Source organism: Sinohyriopsis cumingii, chromosome 14 (genome assembly GCF_028554795.1).
Source record: "Sinohyriopsis cumingii isolate HCF-2022 chromosome 14, ASM2855479v2, whole genome shotgun sequence".
Taxonomy (NCBI): domain Eukaryota; kingdom Metazoa; phylum Mollusca; class Bivalvia; order Unionida; family Unionidae; genus Sinohyriopsis; species Sinohyriopsis cumingii.
Window position 1 is genome coordinate 5935688 of NC_142974.1, and position 14475 is coordinate 5950162.

At 35.1% G+C, this 14475-nt stretch overlaps 1 long non-coding RNA gene across 1 annotated transcript; it reads left to right on the forward strand.

Annotated features, from left to right (window-relative positions):
• The first annotated feature begins 2088 nt into the window (after nucleotides 1-2088).
• On the forward strand, nucleotides 2089-6762 carry LOC149783135 (uncharacterized). The gene is made up of 2 exons (XR_016413995.1): nucleotides 2089-2226; nucleotides 6093-6762. It is a non-coding gene; the product is annotated as an uncharacterized LOC149783135 (long non-coding RNA).
• The last annotated feature ends 7713 nt before the right edge of the window (nucleotides 6763-14475 follow it).

Here is a 14475-nt window from a genome sequence, read left to right on the forward strand (position 1 = left end):
ACCGAGTAATGGTTGTTGTGAGAAAGAGTCAAGTCGCTTAAATGGTATGTCTTTCTTCGAGATTGCATTGACTGGTTTCATAGAAATTCCACGCATAACTTCGTTGTTTAAAGCAGCAATCACACTTGGTTGTCTTGCAAACCATTCATGAGCTTCTTAATGAATTCAATAAAAATGCAAAAGATCTGGAAAAGGATGACGATAATGTTATTGAATTTATCACTGACATCGATGATCCAACATCAGTCGATGAACTTAACGGGGATTTCAACAATCTCATAGCGTACGACTATGTTATATTAGACAAACAAACTAATCCAGCTAGGATATATTCTCGAGGCATACATACAAAACACAGTCGAGATCTACGTCACGAAGTGATACATTCAAATTCCCAAGGTTACCAGGGACAACTGCAATATTTTGGTTATACTTAATGGCGTTGATAGTCACACTCTGAGGACATCCACGAGAAACTGTGCTCCGGTGAGATGGACATGGTTAGGTTGAAGAACGTCTTTGCTAATGCTCAGAAAATTCCGTACGGATTTATCACGATAAGTTTACTTGATCCGACAACACGATATCGCATTGGTCTAGATAAAATCTTTGGTTGAGAAACCTGTCATCATTTTTATTAACCCCCTCCGAGTGGAAGGACCAGCACGAATGTCTCGGTTCGTGAACGATGACGAACGGAAATTTGACACACAAGGTCAAGGAGGTGGTGGACTAACCGACACATTAGAGGCCTCGGTTTATCTTTCTGACCTTGTATGTGCAATCTCCCATATCCTTTCTCTAAATCGATAATTTCATACTACTGAAATAAATAGTATGGAAATTACTTCCTGTCCATTCTTGGTAGAAGCGTTGATTTTACAAATCGGACCTTTTTCATAGTGGTCTGTACGACCTCCCTGTTGCTTATATTTCAAAGTGACTAGATGATAACTGTTACGAGAAGGGACAAAATAAGTGTTCACAATGAATTTACTGTTTTTTCTGGGCAAAGAAAAGAAAATTGACAAGGTCTCTAGCTCTAATTAACTTGTTTTAAAGACAACAACGACCAGTATGATGCTGTGAAAAGTAGATGTCGGTTCCAGATATCGTAGGTTAATGAGTTTCCCTGGCTGGAAGATTGTTCTTGGTTGTTTAATTTTTCAGTACTGTATCTTTTTTCCTAATTTTATTCCCTCTCTCGAAACCCTTTCCGACTTATCAAATTACTGTTTATATACATGCTTATGTCTGGTTTTTATCTTCTTCTGACTATATGTACATTCTAACCCTTTCTCAACTACATAGCTATATACATGCAAATGTATTCATATAGCCTTTAGATAACTTTAATTATTGACATATGGTTCTGGTTCACTTCGATCGTCCGAAGGTTCTACGTTACTAAAGAAAGGTTCACTGTGTAGAATGGTCATTCATTTAAAGGGTCATCAGTTCGAAATAGGGGTTCAGTTGTTTCAAGATTCAGTTATAAGAAAGTGCGTGAATCCAATGTTTATTCGCTCGAGAGAAGGGTTTAGTAGTCCACAGGTTCACTGGTTCGAATGAAAGGTTTAATAGTCCGAAGGTTCCGTGGTTCGAAGGTGTGTTATTCCGGGTCAATAAAACACACTTTTAAATTATTGAATGTTAGAAACAAGGAACCTAATTTCAGTTATCTTCTGAACCTTAGGACTTGTGAATCTTTCATTCAAATGTTTCCGGACTAATGGACCCTTCGGACCTATGGACTCATTGTTGTAAAAATCCTTAGGAATAAAACAACCTTCTAGTTTGTGAACCTTTGAATCCTTTTCTCGATGTTACAAACTGTCGGATCAACCAAACTTTGGACTCTTGACCATTATACTGTTTGATTTTTATAATATTTGTAAATGGGTGGGGGTATTCAATAAAGCAACATAGGGTAAAACTAAATTATTCATTCATTAATGTAAATAAAGTGCATACATGCATCAAACGTTTCAATTTAATTTATTAAAAAGACCCTGAAGTAGCGTGCCCTTCAACCCGTTTTGTCTCTTCCTTGTGACGCGACGACAATAATTATTTCAAACGGGTAAACTGTAAGGAGTGTTCTGTTTACCGGAGTGTAAATAAAATCACCGCCAAATAAGTCGACTAGTATTCGTTGTACATTACACTGAAACCGTCACAGCTTACCTGTTCCAAACTCGTCTATATAACGTACAATTTCCTGAGGTAAGTTTAATTAAATATTTATACGTTTCAGTGCCTTAAAGGCAAATTATGTTATTTACATGCAGTCTTCTGTTTAGCCCATTTATCGTTATTATGAAGACTGTCCATATATCTGAAATCTGTTTACTGATATTAAGTCGCTACATGTATGCTGTTACATAATTGTATTTTGATCTTATTTAACGGCCTTTAACACATCACAGGTTATAAAGAACAGTGTTCCACAAAGAGGATAAGGTGGAATCTTGTACTTCCTTATCTCTAATGACATATGCGGTTAAGAAATATTTGTGTGTGTGTGTGTGTCTATGTGTGATTTGATTTTTAATGTAGCTTTAATACTTTTTCAGTCATATCGCTACGATGTCTGCAGTGTGGCAGTTTATAGTGATGTCTAGCATGAGGGCATCATGTCGCGGACATGTAGCATGATGTCCCACCCAGTCATATTATCCTGACACCAGACCGAACAGTCCTAACACTAGCCTCTTAATGCTGAGTGCCAAGCGAGGCAGCTGTTAGTACCATTTTAATAAGTTTTTGATATGACTCGGCCGGGGACAGAACCCTCGACCGATGCGGATGCTCTAATCACTAGGCCACCGGAGCGGTTAGAAATATTAGTCAATACTATACAATGTTGATATGTACTAGGTAGAACAGGAGTCGGGAAAAGGGCCAAATTGCAGTTTTATTGTCGTCTGTTGCTAAGCTGAATTTTTTTATTAAAAAAAATTAGTCTTAGAAAAAAAAGGACTATTTATTTTTATTGACACGTATATTATGAATCATATATTGTTAGAGTTCATACAAGATGTGTACCATGTTTTGGCCAACGATAAAATCCGAAAGAAACCAAATACGGGGACCTGGTTTTCATTTGGGTCCACCCATTTGGAATATACCTCGTTCTCATCCCAGCTACTTTGCTTGTACTTGAATATGATGGGTGGGCCACCTGAAAATCCGATCCAGCAAAATCTCTTACGTTGCGCTTTCGTTTGTCTGTGGTTGAGGGATCGGCCAATGTGAGTACGTGAGAATGCTTGCCAGTAGCTTCTCGTGGGTCGGTGGTTCTTTTCGGGGATTTCCCGGGTTCTTCCTCCACCATTTTTACTGGCCACTATGTATGGACTCTCTTGCTTTGAAAAGTGGCGTTAAACCAAACAACAACAACAACAACAACAACAATTGTCTGTGGTTGACTCGTTCGACTGGTTGACAAAATTTTGCAAGCAAATATTTATCGTAATTAAAGTTATGGGTTGGTCAATATATCCAAATTGTAGCCGTTGGAAAGCGCTGCATTGAAACCATCATAAATAATAAGACACTTGTATTGTGTGTTACACGGTATTACCTATTCATTACTAAGAAATACTCACTAGCTTTAGTTAAGTAATTACGCATTTGGTTTTACGTTTTGAATTATTCATTAGTGATCATTAACTGAGTCCAAGTTATTTAATTCTTATAATTTTATAGAGATGAAAAGGAAAAAAAACCTACTGTGACGCAATGTGTGCAACTTTACAGTATTATAACATCATTTACTCCCCAAATCGGTTGCAAACTGGTAAGACAAGAGTGTTTCTACAGTTTATAACAATTGAAGACATATTTTTTTATTAACAGATAATCATTTTAGGTGCATCCGTTTTTCGGCTGGGAACACATTCTTTGATAATCACACATGAATAATAGGAATATATGCTATACCTTCGGGTTATTTTGTGTTTTGTGTACATGTACATGAGTCACATCGGTTTTACCCCGTGATACATGGGCGTGTCTGACAGCGTAATGGGCATCACCTCAGTCTGATTACATGTTCTCTTCTCTTGTCCGACAGCACTGTTTGCGATAATTATGGTCTTTTGTGCATTCGTTTTCATATAGCAGCAATTACAAATGCAACACTTTGTAAGCAACACTGTATAAAGCAACGATTGTGCGGTAACTGTTTTTTTTTTAATTGCAAATATTTTCATTGCTCTAGGGGTGCATTATTGTCTATAACATTGTATCATTTTCACCCACATTCATCTATCCACAGTGACTTGCGAAAATGGAATTAAACATAATCAACAACGAAAATGTGTATACTTTTGTGGAAGAAAGGAATGACTGTATAATTTTCTGACAGCTTTATTTCTAAGACGCGAAACCTTAAGTTCATCATCCTAAGTACATACTTGCCTTATGGGGGATAATTAATCCAGCGATAGCTATACTGTTTCATTCATTGATTCATTCAGAAGGGGCTATGTGGTTCTCTAAATGAAGTTTGACAAAATGCACTGTTTAGCATAAATCCGGTATGTGTATCATAACCTGACTGGTTAACAGCCAATTCAGGATGGATTACCACGTTTCTGTAGTGTCACGATTCTCACTCACGAGTTAAGCGGTTGGTTTTAAATGGACTGCATAACAAAATAAAAGTTAAACGCTCACTGTGGCTGGGATACCGTGTACAAGGACCATTAAATAAGTATGTATACATTATGAAAATCTGCCTTCATTTGTCAATGGTCCGCAAATTAATTTGGATTTATATAATACCTGGATTGTACGAATTCTTCACCTCACCTAGCATATAGGCTTGTATGCATTATTTAATACTTTATATGTCAGACGTTTTGCTTAGCCCAAAATGGTTAAATCGTTAATGCGAAGGTTGTAAGTTCGAATCCACCTCTGGCCACAAAGTGTTTATCTCTTTTCTTATCTTTATATTTTTTTTCTTCTACAAAACAAATTTAAAATCTCCATATTGCAACGGTATATAGATTTCATATCAGGCATTAATACATAAACACATTGCTTATGGTATCGTCATGTCTTTCACATCAATAAATAAAGGCAGACCATGCTTATTTATTCATTTAAAGTATATTTTAATTGTAGCATTAGCAAACAAAAATAGTTCAGTATCTCGTTTATCTAGGAAAAGGTCCAGTATTTGGTTCATATTTAAATATAGCTTAATATGTCTGAGTTTGAGTGATCTTTTATTCTAAATATAATAGGCAATGTGTATTATGTTAAGAAAAGTAGAGCAGGTAAGAGTGACTTCGAAAAGATTGGGTTCATTCAGTTATGAACCGGGAAATTTAAAATGGCCATGCCAATCTGATTGCTTTCAATCGTAATGAGAAAACAAAAATTCAATTATATATAGATTTATATGCCCAAATCATGTACGATAACCATTAGCAGATGGCGAGATGCTTTTGAAGGCAGGAGTTTGCAAACAGCTAACGTCATTGAGGAACACAGTTTCTTAGTCATCTTTAGCTTAGTATCCTTAGTTTTGTTTCCGATTTTAGCACATTTTTGGTAGCACTTCGAACCTAGTCCGAAATATAACCATTATTGCATTCGTCGCGCACCAAAGATCACGTAGGTTATTACATTAAATGCATAGTTTGCTATGCGTCTTAGACACCTGAAAATGAGAGTGGATACTCCGTGGTGCATACATATCATGTTTGACTTCCTGGAAAAGAGTGAAATAACAGTTTGAAAACTCATCCTATAAAATAACGTTGGCGAGCAGTTGATACTTGCCGCACATCATATTATGGACCGCTAATATTTATTACTTGACGAGAAATATAGCCAGATGGTAAATGATAATTCCAAGACAGAAAGCTCATCTTAAGACTTGGGACAATGGCCCTTAGAGTGTAGTGGTATTATCACTAATATCTAGTAAAGGGCAATAGCAAATGCAGGTTCTTTGAAAGTTAAATAATTTTAGAGGAGAGATCTGGAAAGGGAGGGGAAAGTTATGGTTGATTTTGATAGGATTTTACACTAAATTTCTATGAGATTGAGAGTACAAAATATATTCATTTCAGATCATAGTCAAGATGAGGCTTCCTTCCATTACTGTCATTCTCATCTGTATCTTCATGGCTCGAACGGACGGGCGACAGTGCTGGTACAGGTTTGGCCGTTGTTATGACAAGGGGGACATATGGGGGAAATGTACCGATTGGGGCGGCACGTGCTATCGAGTTACTGGCACGCTGGAATGCAGGTGCAGTTCTCCTCAGAATGTGTTCGGCCTCGTCAACTCTCCAAATATTTAAAGAAGAATGGATAGGGTGTATCAGGATTAAAATGATACGAACGATGACGTTGAAATAATGCAGTTATACATAATCAATTTTTGTATTTCTTCCTGATCTATGTTTCTATTCCCTCCTGCAACAACGTCTTGAGTGATTAAAATGTGTACAATGCCTTCGGCCTGGACCAGGTTCCAAATACATGAAGCAAACATGGTTTACGATGACTAGAACGATAAGAACGTTAATGTATTATGCAGATGCTTCTGCGTAATCAATCTTCTTTTATGTATTCTTTCTTGAAATGACGACTTCCGTGATTAATATAAGGGGATATAAATGATGTATTACACGTTTATCATTTTTGATATATATTTACATTTTGTTGCTCTGAAACAGTTGGAACTTGTCCGAGATATAGTTAGACATTTGATACAAAAATAAAATGTTCTCTGAGCACTGTTTTGGTTTTGCTATTTAATATACAAGCAAGCAAGTATATAATGGTTTGTATAACTTACAATTGCTACATTATTAGTTACGCACTCATTTTTTTTGGAACATTCTATGCTACCTTAAACTTTGATGTTAAATTATTTTTCTACCAAATAATTTTTAACATGGATAGATTGTTAGCAAAATGTTCGTTAGTGAAGTATAGACGACAGTGAATAGTAATGTCAAAACTTTTCAAAGCACAAATTTCTTTTTCATTTGGAAACTAATGGTGGATATATTTGGAAAGTAGTTTAGTCGGGGTACTGGAGTCTTTTCTATTTGATACTCGTTGAACTCAGTTTTAACTTATGTTATATCAGTATTTTTTATCAACCTATCTCTGTCCTTAAATCAATTAATTCATTCTACAATCGTATCCTTCTATCGATGGACTTACATATCAATCTATTTATATCTATCCTCATAGCGTATCATTTACCAAGATATACATGATTGTGTTCTTCATTTTTTCATATAAACGTAATTGCTTTACACTAACTCATTGGTCAGTGTTTGTCATGTTTTGAAAAGTAAACTTAAATAAAGGTGTCAATATGTGGATCAATATATGGGCCATGTACTCTATGTGACCTAGAAAAACATAGCTAGATTATGGACGAGTTCTTGAAATTAATTGATCAGATCTATAAAACGGCTTTGTCGCTTTTGTATACATTATTTGGTATGCGGAACTTATTTGCCTACTATATCCAGCCAATATATAAATCAAAATAACGGACCGTGCCCTTGAATCAATGGGTTGATATTCTCATTTTACGAGATTGTTCTTCCTGGCGCAAGTCCGAAATCGATTGTCCTACTGAAAAAAACCAACAAAACAAACAAAAAAAAAACGCACTGATCTTACTGGTGACTTAAACATAACACTATTTACAGGTGTTATTGTTATTTGTCATTGTGAGAATAGTGCACATTAATATTTAAGTAACGCACAAATAGGCTACATTTATAGATCAGTTTGCTAAAAGTTTAATCGCGTTAAGACATTAACTTTACATTTTGCAGGCTGTATGAGGTAATGAAGCTTGAAAATCGATTATAAGCCATGCATGTACGGCTTTTGCGTTGCTGAAGCTCGAAATGTATAATTATAAATAGTTTAAAAAATAGTAACAACGTTTGAAACATTAAAAATGTTACTACTGTTTAATCATAGTTTACAAATATTTTCCAAGCACGCACGAAAGATGTACGCGTGTTATGAAACTAATAACGTTTAGTTTTGGCCGCATCACACGATGCGATCTTTATTAGTCTAAACGACGTTAACAAAAGCTTGGCAAAAGTGTTTAATTTGTTAGGTGTGAAAGACAGTTCAGTTACGTTTTAAGATTAAAAAGGAATTTATGTGAACATTTCTAAATTGTCCCCCAAGTTCAATTATGCCTGGTATATTTACTTATATTACAATTTCTTTCTCTTCTGACTAATTTCTCAATTATTTAAGGTTGTTCATCCTCGGTTTAACTGTCAATCAAAATTTGACTGTTAACTTAATCATTACAGAATTGAATGTAGTTACTTAAAAGCCAACGATAGATACAAAGTCATGATTTGAATATCAAATGGCTCAGTACACAGACCGATACAAAGCCATGATTTGAATATTAAATGACCCAGTAAACAGATTGATACAAAATTATAATTTGAATATAAAATGACCCAGTAAAGAGACGGATAAAAGGTCATGTCCAAAATGTGACATAAAGACAAATTTGTTGAGATGTATTTATTGTAGGTTTGTGAAAATATGAAGAAAAGAACCAACCTAATGGAATAAAATAAAAAAAAAAGATGTCTAAGGCAAAGATGGTTAAAAGGAATGCACAGAACAACAAAAGCGATGGCAAGGAAGGCACCGTAATGAACATCACGAACTTGCATATTACAATGATCAAAACCAGAAGAAAGAAACCTATCATGTTTTCTAATTTTATTTACGTTGCGTCATCTTAGGAACGACACTGATTCTGTTACGTGCACCCTGGACTCACTTATGTTGCAAATACCTTAGCCTCAGAAAACTCGAAGGTTTCAATGATGATGACCTTGATAATGACCAAAACATACCATTAGCATGAGACTCTTTTAAATTAATAATAGTCCAGCGAACCGGGGATATTTATCTTGACAAATTACGAATGTGTACAGAGTTGTCTTTTATACGGATACCAAGATAATTCATTGCAATAACTCTTGCACCTTCGCTAGAACGAAATTCTAAATTGCTAATATGACTGTCTTGCTTAGACAGGATGAAATCGGTTGAACGTGGATGAGTCGACTGGGATATTCATGCACTTGCGACTTCCAACTAAACTACATTTCCACCAGAGCAGTATTGCGTCACGGGCTTATATCACATCCCTGACAAAACCATGTAAACAAACTCAGACTAAAGAAGGAAAGAACTAATTCCTGAAGTAACAGGTACGAAAAACAAATAATCGTATTGCAAACTGGCCCCTATTACATGTACTGACTCAAAGCTATCACGTGCGTTTTCAGCTATTAGCGTTAAGTAAAAAAACATATGGATATATGTGTGAACTAAGCGATTCTGGCTTGTGCTGTTCTTGAAATAGATATGAGTACAAACTTTATGTTCAGACGTGTACAGTGTTGGACGAAAATTATACATATGCCAACGTGTTATATTATGTTAAAAAGCATGGCATGTTCAAGAAATTGGTGAAAGAAACAGTTTTCTAACTATCTATCTGATTCATCCTTACAGATCTGGCCAGTAAAATGCTACAAAATATGTTTATTAAAGTGAATATAAGTCGTCATTGGGTATTGATAAATATTTAACATTAGATCTACCTGTTCTTTTCAGAAAATTATTTGCATCTTTTCGATGTTTTAAACATGATTGGATGATTGAACAAGGAAGACACCCTAACATTGAAAGGGATCAAAGGCTTGCGAATAATGTCTTAAAGAAAATATTAATTGTGTGGAAGATAAATATCATTGTGTATGTATGTGTACTTCTTATGTCGACGAGATGCATTGTATCAACCCTTCGTAAGATAAACGTATAAGTTTACTGTCCTCTCAGCCTTATTACAAATGTTTCAAAATGTTTGTATTTTGTTTTTAAACTAAGAGATCAGCTGTTCAAATCATCAATATCAACAGCTGAAATAAACGTATGTCACTATACGGTTTATGGCGCACTGTGTATTATGCTCTGTTTTATTATATTTTTTTTATTATAAGCTGGAGGCCTACAGTCTTAATAAACTAGCTGTTCTTTTATGTTCTGTTTTGAAATTGATATGATGTATGTACACCTCACATCGTTGCACTATAGCATCTATATAGTGTTGTACTAATGGTCGGCTAAGAAGAACTAGCCACTATCATGATTCTGCATTGTTGATATCTGTCCTATCTCTGAAGAGCAAATATGGACAATTTTATTAAACGTTATAATTGAACCTTCATAACTTTTGTACTCCCTGGTTCCTTTCAAATTCTGTTGCATAATTTAATTTAGCATTATGGTGTTAACCTCACTTAAGCTGGAACAGACACTGCCGCCTTCTTGACAGATGCACTTAACTGAAATGATGATCTTGTTTAAAATGAGATAATAGTGTTAGACAGTGGCAAAACATTAAAATATAGAATGATTTTATGGAAAATTAATAAAATTAAATGACTCATTCACAAAAATAATGAAAGCATTTGTACAGCATATATCCTCGCACTCTCCTACTTTGTCACACCCGTCTCAAAAACCTATCCGTTGGGTAAAATTCTAGGGGTGAGAACAGACGAAAGGTGGAATTCATGTTGAATATTCAAATTCTTTTTTTACCTTTCCATGCTCAGAAAGTGTGTATACTTATTTGGTTAATCAGGAAGGGATCTCATTAACCTTCCATTTGGTTTACCTACTTACCATCGAAAATGCCGGAATCGGGAGTTACATCGAAGACCGCATAGTTACAAAGGGAACCTTTATGCATATCACGTTACAATGTTATCTGAGAGAGAGAGAGAGAGAGAGAGAGAGAGAGAGAGAGGATGTAAAGGAACAACGAAGAAAGGGTTTCAGTTCGCTTTCTCAAACATTTTGCATCACTAAAGTAAGCTTATTTACTTCTTTCCGTGTGTTAAATGGACCATGAAGTACATATAACATGATAATCTTACTAATAATCCAAGAAAGAAAATAATTATTTGATGAGTTGGAAGATTTGCTAATTCCGAATTCTAATTAAATATATAGCATTCAAGTGTGTGAATCATTATCTGAATTATGACGACACATATTCCTACAGAAATATAAATAAAGCTGTTTGAGATAGCTATATGTTTGAGTTGGTGACAGATTTCAGAAGTAATTTTAGGTACGTAACTCAGCCCCTCCACCCCACCCCCAGAAATGGCAGGCATGAACGAAAATACACGTAATAATTTTGATAATAATAATAATAATAATAATAATAAGATGATAATGATGACGATAATGATGGTGATGATGAAGTTATTCCCCAAGTCAATCCCTCCTCATGAGATCATTTTTAATACAATTATTTTACCAGCTTGGGAATGGGAGCCCTGAAGTCGATGTCATATTGTCAAAATCGCATTTTGGGGGCCTCTGAAGGGTATGCAAGACCTAATCAGTTACATGCGCCTTGTAGACTTAGACAACTGATCGCATCTTAGTAACTTTGAACATCAATATATCGAACAACTACGGCTTATGAAAATAAATTAATTGATTGCAAAAGAAATGATATCTGCATAACCATAATTGAAAATTCAACTTAAAAGCTTTATAAAATAGTAAAACGATATATGTCATTAAACTAAACGTTTCTTCAGGATCAGTTATATTGCACGTGACTAATAATGAGTAATGTTTAGTAACCTATTCCAAATTAGTATTCTTTTTAAATTTAGTAAAATATATTTCTTCAAAATGATTGCTGCATTAATCGCAACTATTGAGTTCTATATTCATTGGATATCATGAAGTAATCGAGATTTAATTATCTGTATTACATTCTAAAAGGCAGAAATTATACAATGAAGTTGGTACGCTCGATGGGAAAGTGTAATTTCATATGTATTTCGTGTATTTTAAATATAAAGGCTTTCTAAATGTATCTTTAGAATGTATATATATATATATATATATATATATATATATATATATATATCCGTATCTACACGCTTATTTGTGACACCCTTGTTAGAGAGGCTGAACTCCTTCATCTCTCTCTCTCTCTCTAACCATGGGCAAAGACATTTAGTAACTTATGAGTAATCCCTTCTCATAGCAAGAGATAAGAAGAAGGTTATGATGCAAACCGTATCATAACAGATCTACCAGCAGTAAAACCAGTTTGATTGTCATTAATTATGTATGGTAATTTTTAAAAAAATCTTATATGCAATCCATGCTGAGGCCACTTTCAAGATATTATTGAGAACAGATATTGGTCTCGAAGTTTTAAAAATAAATTTTATCTTTAAAAAAGATGAGTTGCTGAGATACTATTTATTTATAAGCAAAGTTAATTGATCTAAATACTTATTATCATTTATCATTCCAAAAGAACTGACCAAATTATCATAAAACCAATCATAACCTGGACTCTTGCAAAAATCGCTATTATCATACTATCAAAAACATGTGCATGCTCTTTCGTCAGCGAATGTAGGCTTGCAAACAATAACGTTTCAATTGTGAGAGCTAATCGGTGTGTGTATAATATATGATCATTATAATCCGGGTATTTTGGACAGTCTAGACGAAAATCTTTTGCATTCTTTATCTCACAGCACAAACAACACTTTTGGTCAGATATATTTTTCAAATATAAACTATTAAACTCTGTTCTTACCATAGTATGCATAACCTGTGACATTCGATCACCAGCAAAATAATAACATAGTGTTATTCTTTTTATCGGTTCGTGTAGGTACGGTTTAACTTGGAAGTCATATAACTTGTTGTCTTCCACCGCAGTTCAATACATATATACCGATGCCAACTTCGTTTCCTATGCAAACAGTGCTTACCGATGAGAATGAGAGCACAATTTACGAGACAGCCTGGCTTATTGTCATAGGTTATGTGCTGTCAAAGGTTTATAGAAAGAAAACTATTAATCGGAACCTAATGTGGCACGGGACAGATTCGCAAATTGGTCCCTGGCAAATTTCTTAACTTTAGGCTATGGTGTGACTATATGAGCTACGATTGTGTAATGATTACAGATATGGATATATTTGTGAATTTGGTCTTTCCGACTTATGTTGTTCTTGAAATTGATGTGAGACATGTACACCTCGTGCAGTCACTGAACATTATGTAGCCAGTGAAATACAAATAGTCGGCTAGGAAGCAGAGCTAGCCACTTATAGCAAGAGATAAAATTGGTTGGTTCAAGGCAAGTATAATGTCTAACAACTGAATGGATGACAACTATTTTGAATTGCATCAAGCTATTAAATACACAATGTTTGTCATAATTACCACCCAGGGAAAGGACTTGTATTTGCACTCTGAGCATCACGTGTTCTCAAAAATGGCCTTCGGGCACGAAAAATGCATATGTAAATTTGGGGGTTGGGTGCATTAACCTTTTATTCTATGAATTTCCACTTACTTGTCAGGTCAAGTGAATCATATTCTTATGTTTTGCTTAACTATACCTATCCAAAAATATGGACCTTTCCGATCTCACTTATGCATTTTAATTTTTTATGAAGTTTTACATTAGGCAGGTGTACGAAACATTAAATTTGTGCATAAACTCTGTTCTCTGCACCAGTGTCTATTTTACAAGGAAGGTAACTCCAGCATCTTTCCGATGTTGCTGAGGCGAGGGTCTCCCAAGAGATACTTCCTATGAATCGAAGACTGTTTGTAAAACGACACGTCTGATCCGCAACACTAGTTGTTTCATTTGTTTCAATTTTTAGGGTATCAAACAGAGCTAAATGGACCACAAGTTGCATTTAGGTGTAATAATTCAAAGGATAATTGCGTCTATGTACATGCATGAATTTTTTTTACGTATGAAACAATGGAGTCCCTGTTGGCCGAGTGTTCAAACATCTCGAATTTACAGACTGCTTCCATCTCACTTCTTCTTCATGGGTTCGAGTCTCGGGCTCGACCTATGTGTCAATGTGAGAAAGTTTGCCAGTAGCGTCCCGTAGCTCGGTGGTTCTTCTCAAGGTGCTCCCTGGATAGCGTATCATATGTTGAAAAATGGCCTTAGTTCAGAATAAAAGCAAGAACAACAATATATGAATAATTAACATTCACTAGTATATATAGTTATAAACATGTAACCGCCAAGACATAGAACTTATCTATACCACAATACACCACAATCAGAGTGTGTCATACACCCCTTAATTAGTACGAATTATATCGAATATAATTGCAAAATGCCTTGCTGTAGGGGCATAGTGTGCATTTACGCCTATTGGTTCGTCAGTACCTGCAAAGTCTTCATAATGACTATATAAGTTTAATTTTATTAGATCACGCGGAGTCCATTAAAGTGCATATATTCTCTCTCTCTCTTTCTCTCTCTCTCCAGATATGAACTATTTCCGTGCTTAATATTTAAACCACGTCAGCTTGGTGAAAATTAGTGAGGGCCACATA